Below are 13,093 nucleotides of genomic sequence, written 5' to 3'. Positions count from 1 at the left end.
ACATTGTTACATACTTTATGATCACAATTGTCTTGTGAACTACTTTGCATGTTAACTAATGATCCTCTTATGCTCTTGTGTGTCTCTTTTATGATAATACTATTACCTTTTTAGGATTCACACTCTCTTTCCTTGTCATGAAAGTACCTTATATACTTTGCACTTGTATGTCTCATAGTGTCAACTTAATTTCTTTTTTCAAACAATGTTTTTATAACCTCTTATGTTAATAATTTCAACCAAGCAAAATCCCTAAGGATAATGGCAACCAGTCACAATTCCTATTAAGGATCCTACTCCAAACGATGTGAGGTATAGTTGGGAGTTCACATCAGGGAGTCCCCTTGGTTGAAAATTTTCCAACACCATCAACATAAGATTTAAATCGCCTACCACGAGTAAGGTGCTTAAATTGAGAAGGCCACATTCATCAATTTTGTCCCAAAAACATTTGTTGTGTGAGTAAGGTGCATATAAATTGATGACATATAATTGAGAGCTAGATCCTCTCAAAAAACCAAAAAGGATAATCCTTGTGAAATAGTTGTACGCATTGAGCTTAAGGATCCTAGGATCCCACATGGCTTCCAATTTGCTAGAGTCACCTGTAGAATTTATGGCATAGACAACCCAATAAGGGCAAGTTTTCAACAAGGATTCTGAAGCTCTCTTTTTTTACCATAGTCTCCTAAAATAGGACAAGACTAGGTTTCTTCATGATAATTATTTTGTCGAGGATTATTCTTTAGGGAGGGATTTCATCCTTTGTTTCAAGCTTAGAAGGATGAGAGGTCAAATAGTTCATTGAGTCATTCGAGATCTTGAATTTTTGAACTTTTTTCTTCCTCGTAGTGAAATTATTTCTAGAGCCAAGACTAACAAGAAGCATGTCTTCCTCAAGAAGGATTTCTTAATGGTAAAGGGTTAAAGGGCAACAAATTTGTTGAGAGATAAGAAACCCATTTTTGGGTCCTCAAAGGGCATAAAAGAGTGGAAACAATGAAGGGCCTGAAGCGAATAGGTGAAGAGAGGGGGAGATTGGGTCTAGAATGGTTCCCAAGTTGATTAGGACCATTATAATATATTGGTGAAGGGTTTGAGCGATTTGAGGCCAATTTGAGCTAGTTCAATCTGAGGAAAGGGTCAGAAAAATAGCAGAGGAAGACTCCTTGTTGAAGATTCTAATGATAGGGTTGACATGAGTCTCAAGGTAGATAGGAAAATCCTTAAAAACATTTGAGATATGGTTTTCAAGAACACCAAGATTAGAATGTGGATTAGGTGTAGTGACAAAATCAGAGAATTTTCCTTCAATTTTTGGAATAGCATCAACAGAGATACTTTCACGGAATTCGAAGGGGAAGCATCAAGGTTAAAATGGTTTACAAAATTACTTGCAACCTTTGGTACATGTTTCAACTACTTGGAAGGATCTTGTGGAGGTTTTCGCAAGTCCATACCACTGTCTATGACTTTGCCCTTATGTTCATGATCATTTCCAAGCCTCCTCGGACATTTAATGATGAAATGCTAGTGTCATGGTAGTGCACTCATCTGAAATGGAAACCTCGTAAATCTATGATTTTCCTGTGATGGAAAGGGCCCCAATATAGATATATTGTCATGAGTAGACCTCCACTAAGGTTGACCTCAACCAAATCCTAGGGTACCCTTTAACCCATGACAAAGAGGAATTCTTATTTGCATCCTCCAAGCATAGAAAGTAGAATCAAAACCATCCATTTATTAGAATGCTTACCTTTGGATGGTAGTGGAGAAGAGGAGCCCAAATGTGTTCGAATCACCTTTGTCAAGGCTTCCTCAATCATTTTTGTGAACTCCCACGTTCCTAAAAGTTCCCGTATCTTTATTCTTTCAATGTCGTCCCAATAAAAATCCACACCAAACAGAGACTTTGAATGTACAAAGTAACCTTAAGAGCTTTTTATTTATGCCATTTTTTCTTTAGGGGGTGGAAGAGGTGTGAGACAAACTAAGCCCCACACCAACACTATTTTCTGAAGCCGTTGGGCTATTTTTGTTGCATGTTTTAGACAAATGGAAATGGAGTTCTATGCTTCTAGTACTATCTCCACCAAAGCTTCCAAATCCAACAAAAAATATCTTAGTAGGCATGAGGAATTAGCCATATTAGACTATTGATGGAGGGAACATGAAACATGGGTGGTGGGCCCCACTTAGGGAAGTTATGGGATGATAATCACAACTCCAATTCAGTCTCTAGAATGCCATTGGGAAACAAAAATCACACTTGTCCCTACGAGTACCTATCTAGCATGGATTCCATTTGTGAAGTGATCAATGCATCCCAAATAGGTTGGTAGATAGGAAGTGATTGACCCATGTAAAAAAGGTTGATTACATGCCTCTTCAATAAAATATTGGCCAAGATATTTTTTTAGGGAGAAGGACATAATATGAAGAAATAAAGAATGGTCGATCACAAGGTTTTGAAGGTTTGTTTGGTGAAAGGATATGTGTTATATCCCAAAGGAAAAGTGAATCTAGAGGAGGCAAGGATTAGACCCCAAAAGATAAAGGGAATTTCAATATTAAATTGAAATGATGGTGAAGGATAAAATGGCGATTCTAAAGTGAAAATCCATCATATGTTAGGAACCATTAATTTGGGCATGCCCTTTTGTTTCCTTCCTATGCTATATGCAACTAATAAGAATCACAATTAAATTATAACAGAAATTGTGAGAGAAACAAAAATGGTAGGTTCCTATAAGAATGAAAAGAATCCTATGAAAAATAACCCTCGTTCGTCCAAAATCTCTATTATAATGGTAAAGGGTTAAAGGGCAACAAATTCATGATTATCGGGGGATTCTCTTCAGTCATATCCCAATTTATTAAATGGCGCTCATGATGTTTGATGGTACCCTAGGTACACTTTAGCATCTAGACAACCAATTGAGTTCTTATTCTTGAGTTGGTAGGATGTCTAAGTATTTTAGATTTTAAAGGAGAGGTAGGGACAAGGATAAGGAAATTCACTCCGAGATCCACACCATCAAGGGTTCCTCATGACATCAAGGAACTACATAATTTTCAAGTTTGACGAGGAAAATTGATGGTAAAGATCCTATAACATTCATATATTTCAAATGGAGAAATGCACCAAGTGCCAATTTTATAGAAAGTAACACTTGCATCTTTGTTTTTAGCAATGAATCAATTTGTTTGGCAACAATTTGAAGAGATTACTAATGGTCTCCCCCCTACTTGAGATAATGACCATGCTATTCATTTGCAACTACAAAGTGCACCACCTAACAATAAGATTTACAAATACATTCCTTTCTTCTATGGTGGTGGCTAAAAAAAATGATAGTCCACACTAAACTTGTATTAGGTCAATAACATCACATCTAACAAAATTATTAAAAAAACATTTCGTGAAATAAAAAAGCAACCAGAATATATGTATATATATATGAAACCTATACTCATAACACTTGAAAAAATACACTATTGTGAAATGTAATTTTGAAATTTTAATACAAAAAGTGTAATAAAGAAAGAAGGAAATATTATCTATACTACATATAAGTAAACCTTCACCTAAAAATTTAAAGAACTTGGAACCATGATTATATTAAATAAAACAATAAAAATGAATCATATGGATTTGATCCCCAAATGAAAGCCGGTCTTGAATTGTTCAGTATCCGTTATCCCCACAAGTATAAAGTCCGTTTTAAATATTCAATCTCTAGGCAATTTTTTTTATCAATCGATCACTTGAAACTGAAAGTCTATGTCCTGGCATCCTTCTCTCTATGTCATGGCGTTGGGATGCATGGTGATTAAACTATTTTTTTGCACACTGAACTATTTTCGAAATGTACAAAAAATGACAAGCACAATAAAATCTAGTCGTATTATAAATATACAAGAATATCATTGGTTTTGATCAAATGTACATAGAATAATACATGTCCTCTCTCTCCTGTGATTTTCGCTTCTCTTCTTTTGCCTTCAACAACTGACAGTGTGATCCTTTTCCGTCCTCGTGAATTAATTCAAATTCCCTCTCCTGCCCTTCCTTTCCCTCAACTTGGCTGACATGTGCCTGCAGCCGTTCTCCAATTTTTCTACTCAACACCTCAACTTGCTTGTTAAGTCTAACATTTTCAACCATTTCTCTTTCAACTCTTTGCTTCTCTGATTCTAGCAAACTCTCTGTACAGTCAACCTTCTTCTGTAGACGTTCAATCTCCTTTTCCATTGTTGTTTTTTGTGTAACAATAGCTGCTTGCAACGTCGCTACATTACTGGCAGGCGTTGTCTTGGTCATCTGTTTCTCATTTTCCAAGCAAATTAGTTTAGCATTACATTTCCTCAACTGGTCCATCAAAGACAACACCTGAGAACTTAAATCTTCATTTATATGTCCCAGTAACTTGTTTTCTGTAGCCGTCAATTCGAGCTTAGTTTGCAGTTCTGAAAGGGCATCTTCAGATTTTCTCTTGTCAGCATCGCAAAAATGTCGGTCTTGCTCATTTTTTCGAAATATTTCCTCAGTCATCGACTCAGTCTCCTTTCTCGCGGCGACAATCTGTGATAAAAGCTCACCCTTTTCCAATTCCCAAGCTTTGCGTGTCGCCTCCGATTGTGCAGATATCGCCTCAATTTTGTGCTGAGCTTCCTGCAATAGAATACCTGCTTTAGAAGTAGCAGCTTCATGTTCCGTCATTTTCTTGGCAAGTTCTTCTCTCAATTCTTTCTCAAGTTGCTCGAACTCATCGTTCATTTTGTTTGCATCTGCAATCCGTGATAAAAGTTCATCCTTTTCCAATTCCCAAGCTTCACGTGTTGCCTCCGCTTCTGTACATATCGCTTTAATTTTTTGCTGAGCTTCCTGCAATTGAATACCAGCATTAGAGATAGCAGTTTCATGTTCAGCCTCTTTCATTGCAAGTTGTTCTCTCAATTCCTTCTCAGCTTCTTTCCACTCATTTCTCAGTTTGCTTTCAGCTTCAACAATTTGGGACCTCAGATGAGTAACATTTTCTGACAAATGAATCTTTTGTTCTCTTAAGGTTTCGATTTCTTTAGCAAGGTTTTGATTGAGGTTCTCCAACTTCGATGTATGATCATGCTTTTGAATGTATAATCATGCTTTTGCAGTAATTCCCGATTAATCGACACAGTCTCGTTTCTTGCATCAGCAATCTGTGATAGAAGTTCATCCTTTTCCACTTCCCAAACTTTACGTGTTGCCTCTGATTCTTCACATATCGCCTGAAATTTTTGCTGAGCTTCCTGCAATTGAGCCTCAGCTTTTGAGATAGAAACTTCATGTTCCTTCTCTTTCTTTGCAAGTTCTTTTCGCAATTCCTTCTCAACTTCTTTCGACTTGTCTTTCATTTTGCTTTCAGCTTCAAATTGTGAACTCAAAATTGTCTTTTCATCTCTTAAGCTTTTGATTTCATTAAGAAGGACTTGATTTAGATTCTGCAGCTTCGAAATCTTATCATCTTCGATCATTGAAGAGTTCCCTTCCCTCGAGGAAGCTTGTCCGTTTGCAATCTTAGCATTCGTTTTCTGAGAAGTCCTTTTTCGCCCGCCCATATTGTTCGCTACTTTCAGCTGCCTGCGGAGGAAACTAATCTTCGGTTAAACTGTATGCAAGTATGCAAATACTCTACAATAAAAGAACAAACTGAACTTTAAAAACAGTAAAACGGCGTACACACACAACAATCTTGATAACAGCCCTGTCAATCTCAGTGATAAAATTAAAGAAAATTTGAAACTGAATAAACCTTAGCTATGCAGCCCTAACTGTCAAATTAACAAAAGAAAATATAAAGAAAATAAGTGCTCCAAAGATACAGTATGCCTCTTCTACCCGGATAACAAAATGACAGGCTTTTGCTCTGCCAAAATTGCTAGTAAAATCCTTTTCTGAATATTGTTTCTAGTAAAATCCTTTTCTGAATATTGTTTGTTGCTAGTAAAATCCTTTTCTGAAAATTGCTGTTTCTCTGGGACGCTTCTACAATTTTCTAATTGAGCCTTCGCAAGCGTAGAGGCACTGTCAAGGCAAATAATAAAGAAAACTGCAAGTTTAGTGATTTGCTTTATGGGATCATCTCGCTGTCCTATAAATAGCAAACATCTTTCGAGTAGAAATGATATGAGTGGGGTGTGGACCAGTGTTTATAGTGGAGTCAATGAGCCGACCCTTTATATGGTGAGTGTTCCCGTATTTTTGAATACGGTAAGAGTCCCGGTTAATTATCTCGAAGCCACATAAAACATAACTTCAACGTCCATCGTAATAATCCAAGAACTCACTAAGTTCAATGGGTGGAACTCACGGAGTTTAATGGGTGTTTAGCTAGGGATGGTATTTTTTTATTTTATTTACTGGGTTCAAGTTTTTGGAGACACGATTTTTTATAATAAAATTAGAGAGATAAATGTTTTATTGGAATGTTTTACGAATGAGCAATTTGAAATCTCAAAGGTATTTCTACCATGATGTTGGCTTATTAACCCAATATATTAATAATATTATGGTTTTTGAAATATTGATGGGCACGTCAGATTATCAAGATATACAAAAGATTAAAATTAAAAGTATGAAATTTTGAATAGTTTGTTGATAGATGTTTGGCTGGGTAGTAATGTGTCCTAGAAAGAATGAGTTAGGATTGTTTCACATTATTAGTACATATAGTTATGATATTTTCTCATGATTTATAATGATAAATAATGGTGTTTATATGAATTATATGAATCGTTAATTTGAGGGGTTTAAATGATTTTTATTGTTAAGATATTTGTTTGTTGTTTAAGAAGATATAGGTAAAATAGAGTGTTTATATGAATGATTCATTCGAAGGTGTTTAAATAATCTTTTTAAGGTTTCATGTTTAGCTTATTTTTAATCTCAAATGAGGTTAAGTTCAAAAGATGAAGTTTTTTATTAAGTATCTCTTATGTGCATTTGAATTTTTAAGATTTGGTGTACCTATAATGATGAATGATCTATAAGCTATGAGGCTTCACATATCAATGGTGGTCAATGATGTAATGATAAATGATATTGTTTGTTTTCAAATTTTCCCGTCTTTGCACTCTAAGGGCTCGGTCTCAAAGCATGGTCACATGAATGAAAATGAGGTGCTAAGCTTGGGCATCATCACACATGAGCCCTTGGTTGCATGAATTTATTATAGCATAATTATATGCATTTAGTTCGCTTTGGTCAAAGCCCTTAGCTTCTAGGAATAATATCTTAGAGATTTTGGTTCGTCCTCTTTGCACCACACTACATGGAATTATTATATATACAACACTCACATCATCTAAATATAAAAAACAACAAATAATGAAATCAAATGAATAGTCTAAACCTCAGTGTGAAGGTTTCATTTATTAAAGGTTTTGGTTCTGGTGGCTATTGGTGATTGTGTAGGAAAATCCTTCATAGTTTAGTTGTGGACATGCAATGAAGTCTGACAACCCAATGAAATTTAGTTATGTTTGAATGGATAAATGATTGGGCGTTGCGCGAAACTCATATGAGTATTCATGGTCAATAAAATGATGTTGGGGTTGGTACCCCATTGACAATAATGAATAGCGATTTTGATGTAGAGTTACATTGGGAATTCTAAGGTTGTGTGTTCGACCCCAACAGTTGATAGCTTTGGAAATGTTAGATCTTAGACTTTTGTGATCTATATTGTAAATAATATTGTCTTTAGGATTAATCTCATCATTACGATTTGGTCGACATTTCGAACCAACTAACTTTGGTTCATCCTCAGGACAAAGGTGAAGAAATCAATGAATCTTAAAGAATAAATAGCAAGGATGCATCAAGGTCCATACTTAGTCATTGGGAATTAACCGTTAGTAAATTAGTTATTAATAATATTTAGTTATTAACTAGTTGTTAGGAATTAGTTATTAAAATAATTAAAATAATATTTAGTTATAAACTCGTTGTCAAGAATTTTTCTTTTTTTATTATTAATGAAATAAATAAATTTATAATATTATCAGAATTAAATAAAGTTAATAATATTACAAGGGTTGAAAATTAGGAATTTGCGGTTAGTAAATTAGTTATTAAATTAATTAAAATGATATGTAATTATAAACTAGTTGTTAGGAATTAATCTTTATTTATTTTAATTATATATATCTATATTAATTAAAATAAATTATAATATTATAAGAATAAAATAAAATAAATAATATTACAAGTGCTAAAAATTGCATAGAAAAAAATAGAATATTTATTAGAATAAGTTTAATAATTTTATTAAAAAAAAAAAAAAAAAACCATTTTATAATGAGAATTCAAGTATAAGAAATTCATTAACATAAGCCAATATTCTTATTAAAATTAAATATAATAAAATAGTTAAAGAAAAAAAAATTATGTAATTTTTGAAACAAATTATTAATTAAAAAAAAGAGAGAAAGAGGAAACAGGAGGTGAAATCAAGAAGAGAGGGCGGGAATCGGTCTCTTACCTAATTTCCAACCGTCATCCCTGTTGAGATTGATCGAATGTTTCTCGATCTCAATAGCATCTCTATTCTTTTATATATCTGTACATGATTTTTTTTGCATAAATAATAGACCATTGGTGTGGTGCCAAAATGTGGCAACCTAATAAGGGGTGCATGTAAAGAGCCTTTTTGTAGAGTATTTAAATTATTATATAGTTATATCTGGTTATTTTATGTTTTTGGGCTCAATATTAGTCCAAATTTGATTATGATTAGAGATAAGATATGGATGTAACAAGGTGTGTGTGATGCTCTTTTAACTCTTATCTGATGGCCATAATCTCTTGAGTATGTTTTCGAGGGTCTATTGGAAGGATTCATGGTTTTAGATAAATGCTGAAAACAAGTTCTGAGAAGCACTAGAGAATTTTTTAGGTAAAAAATGAGCCTCAAAACAAAAATGTACAAAAAAATCAATTTTATAAGAACCTATAGGATTCAATATGATTATGTCAACCATGGGTGATAATTCACCATTTTTGGAGTGAAAAGGTAAAAGGATAAAAATAAATAAATAAACTACTTTTTCAACTTGCATTTTAAGTTTATCTCCCTACTGTTTTGCTCAAATTTTGAGTGGGGACACTTGCTGGATGCATAATTTAATTTTGCATCCAAAGAGTACCCATGTTGCATAATTTTGATGAACTCTACTTCACGAAAAATGTAGTACGGTCCATCTAAAGTATGCAACATGGGCACTCCTTGGATGCAAAATTAAATTCTACATCCTACGAGTGCTCCTACTCGAAATTTGAGTAAAATCATAGGAAAATAAGGTTAAAATATGGGTTGAAAAAGTAGTTTTTTTCTTTTTTCCCCTCCCAATATTGATGACATAATCTAATCTTATTTGATTATTTCCACTATTATTTTATAATATTCCTTAAGAGGCCCATTTTAGACCTCAAAATTCCTCTAATGGGGTTTGAGTGACCGAATTGCTGAACTTGTTGGAGAAGAGCATGGGCAACATTATTTGCAAGTCATGGCGATGATGATTGTGGTAGTGATTGCGTTTACAGGTTGCAAAGACAATGATTATGGTAGTGGCAGTGCTTGCAAATTCCAGTGATAGTGATTGTGAGAGTAATAGTGTTTGTGGGTTTTTAGTGATAGTGATAGTATGTGTAGGTTGATATGATATTATAGGTTGTGATGATGACCACAAATATTATAGGATGAAGATTATGATATTAATTATAATTCAATGATGAATGATGATAATGGATATAGTTTGAAAATGAGTTGAAATAAAGGTCCACAAAGAAGTTGAAGAATGAGGTGGATGTCTCCATTGAGGTTGAAGCATTAATCAGGATGGAGCCTAGAGAATGTTTAATCCTATTCATTATCAAATTTGGTGTCTCAATCAGTTTGTAGCCTACACTGAGGAGTTTCTTGCATTTTTTGAAGTTGGTGCCTCAATTAGGTTGTAGCCTAACATAAGTGTCAGCTTGCATTTCTTGGGGATAGTTATCTCTAGTAGGTCATAGCTTACAAACATATGTAATGAATTGAAGGTAAATAAGAAGAAATTTTTTGGTTTTCTCCTGTTGTTGGCATTATTACTAATGTGTTATCGTTGATGGAAACCTGCTTAATAAAGATGTACTTGATGTAAACATTGATGACAGTGGAACTAATACAGATTCGTAAAGATGCTACAGATACTATAAACATAGAAATGACAGTCCAAAGATAGATGGATGTTAAAGGTGAAGTTTGAGAAAGTATACATGGACCCTATGAAGAGGGGTTGCATACATATGCAAGTTCTATAAGTGAAAGTCGCGTACATAATCCGAGCTATCGTAATTTGGATACCAAGGGTCATTACCATGGTATTGGCCCATAGTAATGGTTGTGACAACAATTATTTGATCATGTCAAATAATGCTAATGTCATTACCAAGGGATTTACCTAAGGTATCAGCTAAGGATAAAGCTATATATGGAGATGGAGATCAAGGTGTTATGTTTTGCAAGTAATGGGTAATTTATGTATGATCTGATCTAGAACAGGAATGCACCAGGTTTGCTCTAAGTAGCTAATAATGATGGATCTGTGATTATGATGCTGCTATAATATGAATCTATGACAATAAAGGTTGCAACATGTGAATTGTGGCTGCAAAAAAAGTATGTTTCAATGATTTAAGATTCGTACATTGGTTTGCTTATGAATGGTCGCGTACATACGTAGATCTATCTTTGTAGGGTCGCGTATATATTATGAGATATGGTCTTCAGTATGTTGAGATATGTACACAGGTGTTATGCATGGTAGTCGCGTACATACACTGGTATGTTTGATGGATGTCGTGTATATGCTATAGAGTTTTCAAGTGTGCCTTGATAATGATATTTGATGAGTTATGCTCTATTCAGTTTTGTATGTCAATGATGTCTCTGTTTTGATGATATGTGTATGACAATGTTGACTAGGTTGAATGTGCAATATTGGTTCGTAATGATGTTAAAGTGAGGTTTTCTCTGATTGGTTCAATGATTTGTGAATGATTTATGTATGGTTCAATGGCTGATTCAGTGTTACAACAATTTAATGATTCAGTATTCAGTATTCAGAAATCTATAAACAAGTGTTATATAAAATAAATGTGTATATACACAGGTAAGCTTCAAAACAATAGTGTATACATTCTGAAATAAACTTGATCAGGGTTTGTAGTAACAACACTTTGTTTCTATGATGGGTAATAGTGTATGGATTGGTACATTTATGAGTGGTTGTGCATTGTTATGATATGGTTATGATTTTTTACATATGTTATGGTTTTTCTTGATCTAGTTGCAATGGTTGATTGAGATTCATTTCAATGATTGGTTTGTTGATGTTACAGTGATTTAGTTGGTTCAATGATTATTTTTCATATTTAGTATCAAGTTTGGTATTGAGCATAATGATGGGTGTGCATTCAGTTTGAAAATATGATGAAAGGTGGCCTACAAATTTGATGTTTTGAGTTAAGTGGATCCAGTATGAAATATTATGAAACATGGTCCATAAGGGTGCTAAGGGTTGGAGCCTTCAGTAAGGGAGTTAGAGCTTCCTTCTAGTAGTCGTTGGTAAACTTGTTTAGGGGGTAGGTGCTCCCTTCTAGTAGGAGCTAGTAAATAAAATCAGGGGTTTGTAACTCCCTTCCAGTGGGTACTGGAGAACGAGTGGAGATTGTAGCCTCATGCAGGTAGGTGTCCATGCATTGGTAAGAGTTTGCACCAGTACAAGATGTAATGAAACTTTATTTATAATAAAAGAAGAAGATAGAGATGGCAACAACGGTGGCTTTCTCCCACATTGGTTTTCCACCTAAAAAATCCTAGTGTTCTATGTGAGTTGCTTATGTGTTGTGATTTATCTATTATTTACTGCATACTGATGATCAATGAATTAATGATGTAATGGTTAAAGTAACTCACTCGTGAAATATTTATCAAATTAAGTTAACTGGATATATGTTGTTTTCTTTTATAAAATTCATGTATATACATTAGATGCATGAAGAAAAGTAGCATAAATAATTCAGAATAAGAAATGAAAAAGTTAAAGTGTGTTAAAAATATTGATTCAACCCACCCCCCCAACTAGTGTTTTTCCCAATAATTGGAATCAGAGTACGTGGCTCTAGCAAAATCTTAGTCGCTTAAGAGGGGATCAAGAATAATGGGAAAGAAGCAAAAGAAAAAGGCAGAACAAAGGAGAGAGGTCAAGCCAGGAAAGCATTGATGGTGATGTATCTAATGCTGTGGAAATATCTGCATTCACAAATCTAGGAAAATTAGCATCAAAACAAGGCAAGTTATATATAATGGACAATAAAGGTATGGATGTACTTAATGATGCTAACTATCAGGAATGGAAAGAAAATATGAAGTCTAAATTAATGGGTCTTGGAACTGATGTTTGGCACTCAGTATGTAATGGTTTCACTAAAACTCCCCCATTAGGTGAATACTTGCAAAAGAATAATCACACATTAAATGAAATATTTGGTAACATACCTGATTCAACACTAGAGAAGGGTATGCACTGTACAACTGCAAAGGATGTATAGGATAATATGCAACAAATCCATGAAGGAAAAACAAAGGAATATTTTTCATCATAAGAACCCACAGGTAATATTATTTGTAAAGGAAATAATAATGTGTCAAAAGATGAATATGATAATAAAACAACCTTTTTTATGTGATCTGAATCTCTTCAACTACCAGAATTAACCAAGATCTTTTACTTTTGTGGTGTTAGCAGAATTGCATATGAAAGAGTATAAAAAAACCACATGTGTATAATTTAAATAAGAGGAAACATAACAACAACCATGAAATCAAAGAACACACACACACACATGCATTGATAACAGAGTTCACCCAGTGTGGGTTACGTCTCTAAGTCCGGTGTCAAGAGTGGGGAGGCCACTTCATTAAATGTTGCAAGATGATGATGAATACATGGTACATTATTTGTCATCACAAGGATAAAATCCCTCAACTAGAGTGACATA

Source organism: Pinus tabuliformis, chromosome 2_1 (genome assembly GCF_031772625.1).
Source record: "Pinus tabuliformis cultivar Carrire ecotype Pingquan chromosome 2_1, CPIR1, whole genome shotgun sequence".
NCBI classification, from domain to species: Eukaryota; Viridiplantae; Streptophyta; class Pinopsida; order Pinales; family Pinaceae; genus Pinus; species Pinus tabuliformis.
Note: the sequence above shows the minus strand (reverse complement) of the source record.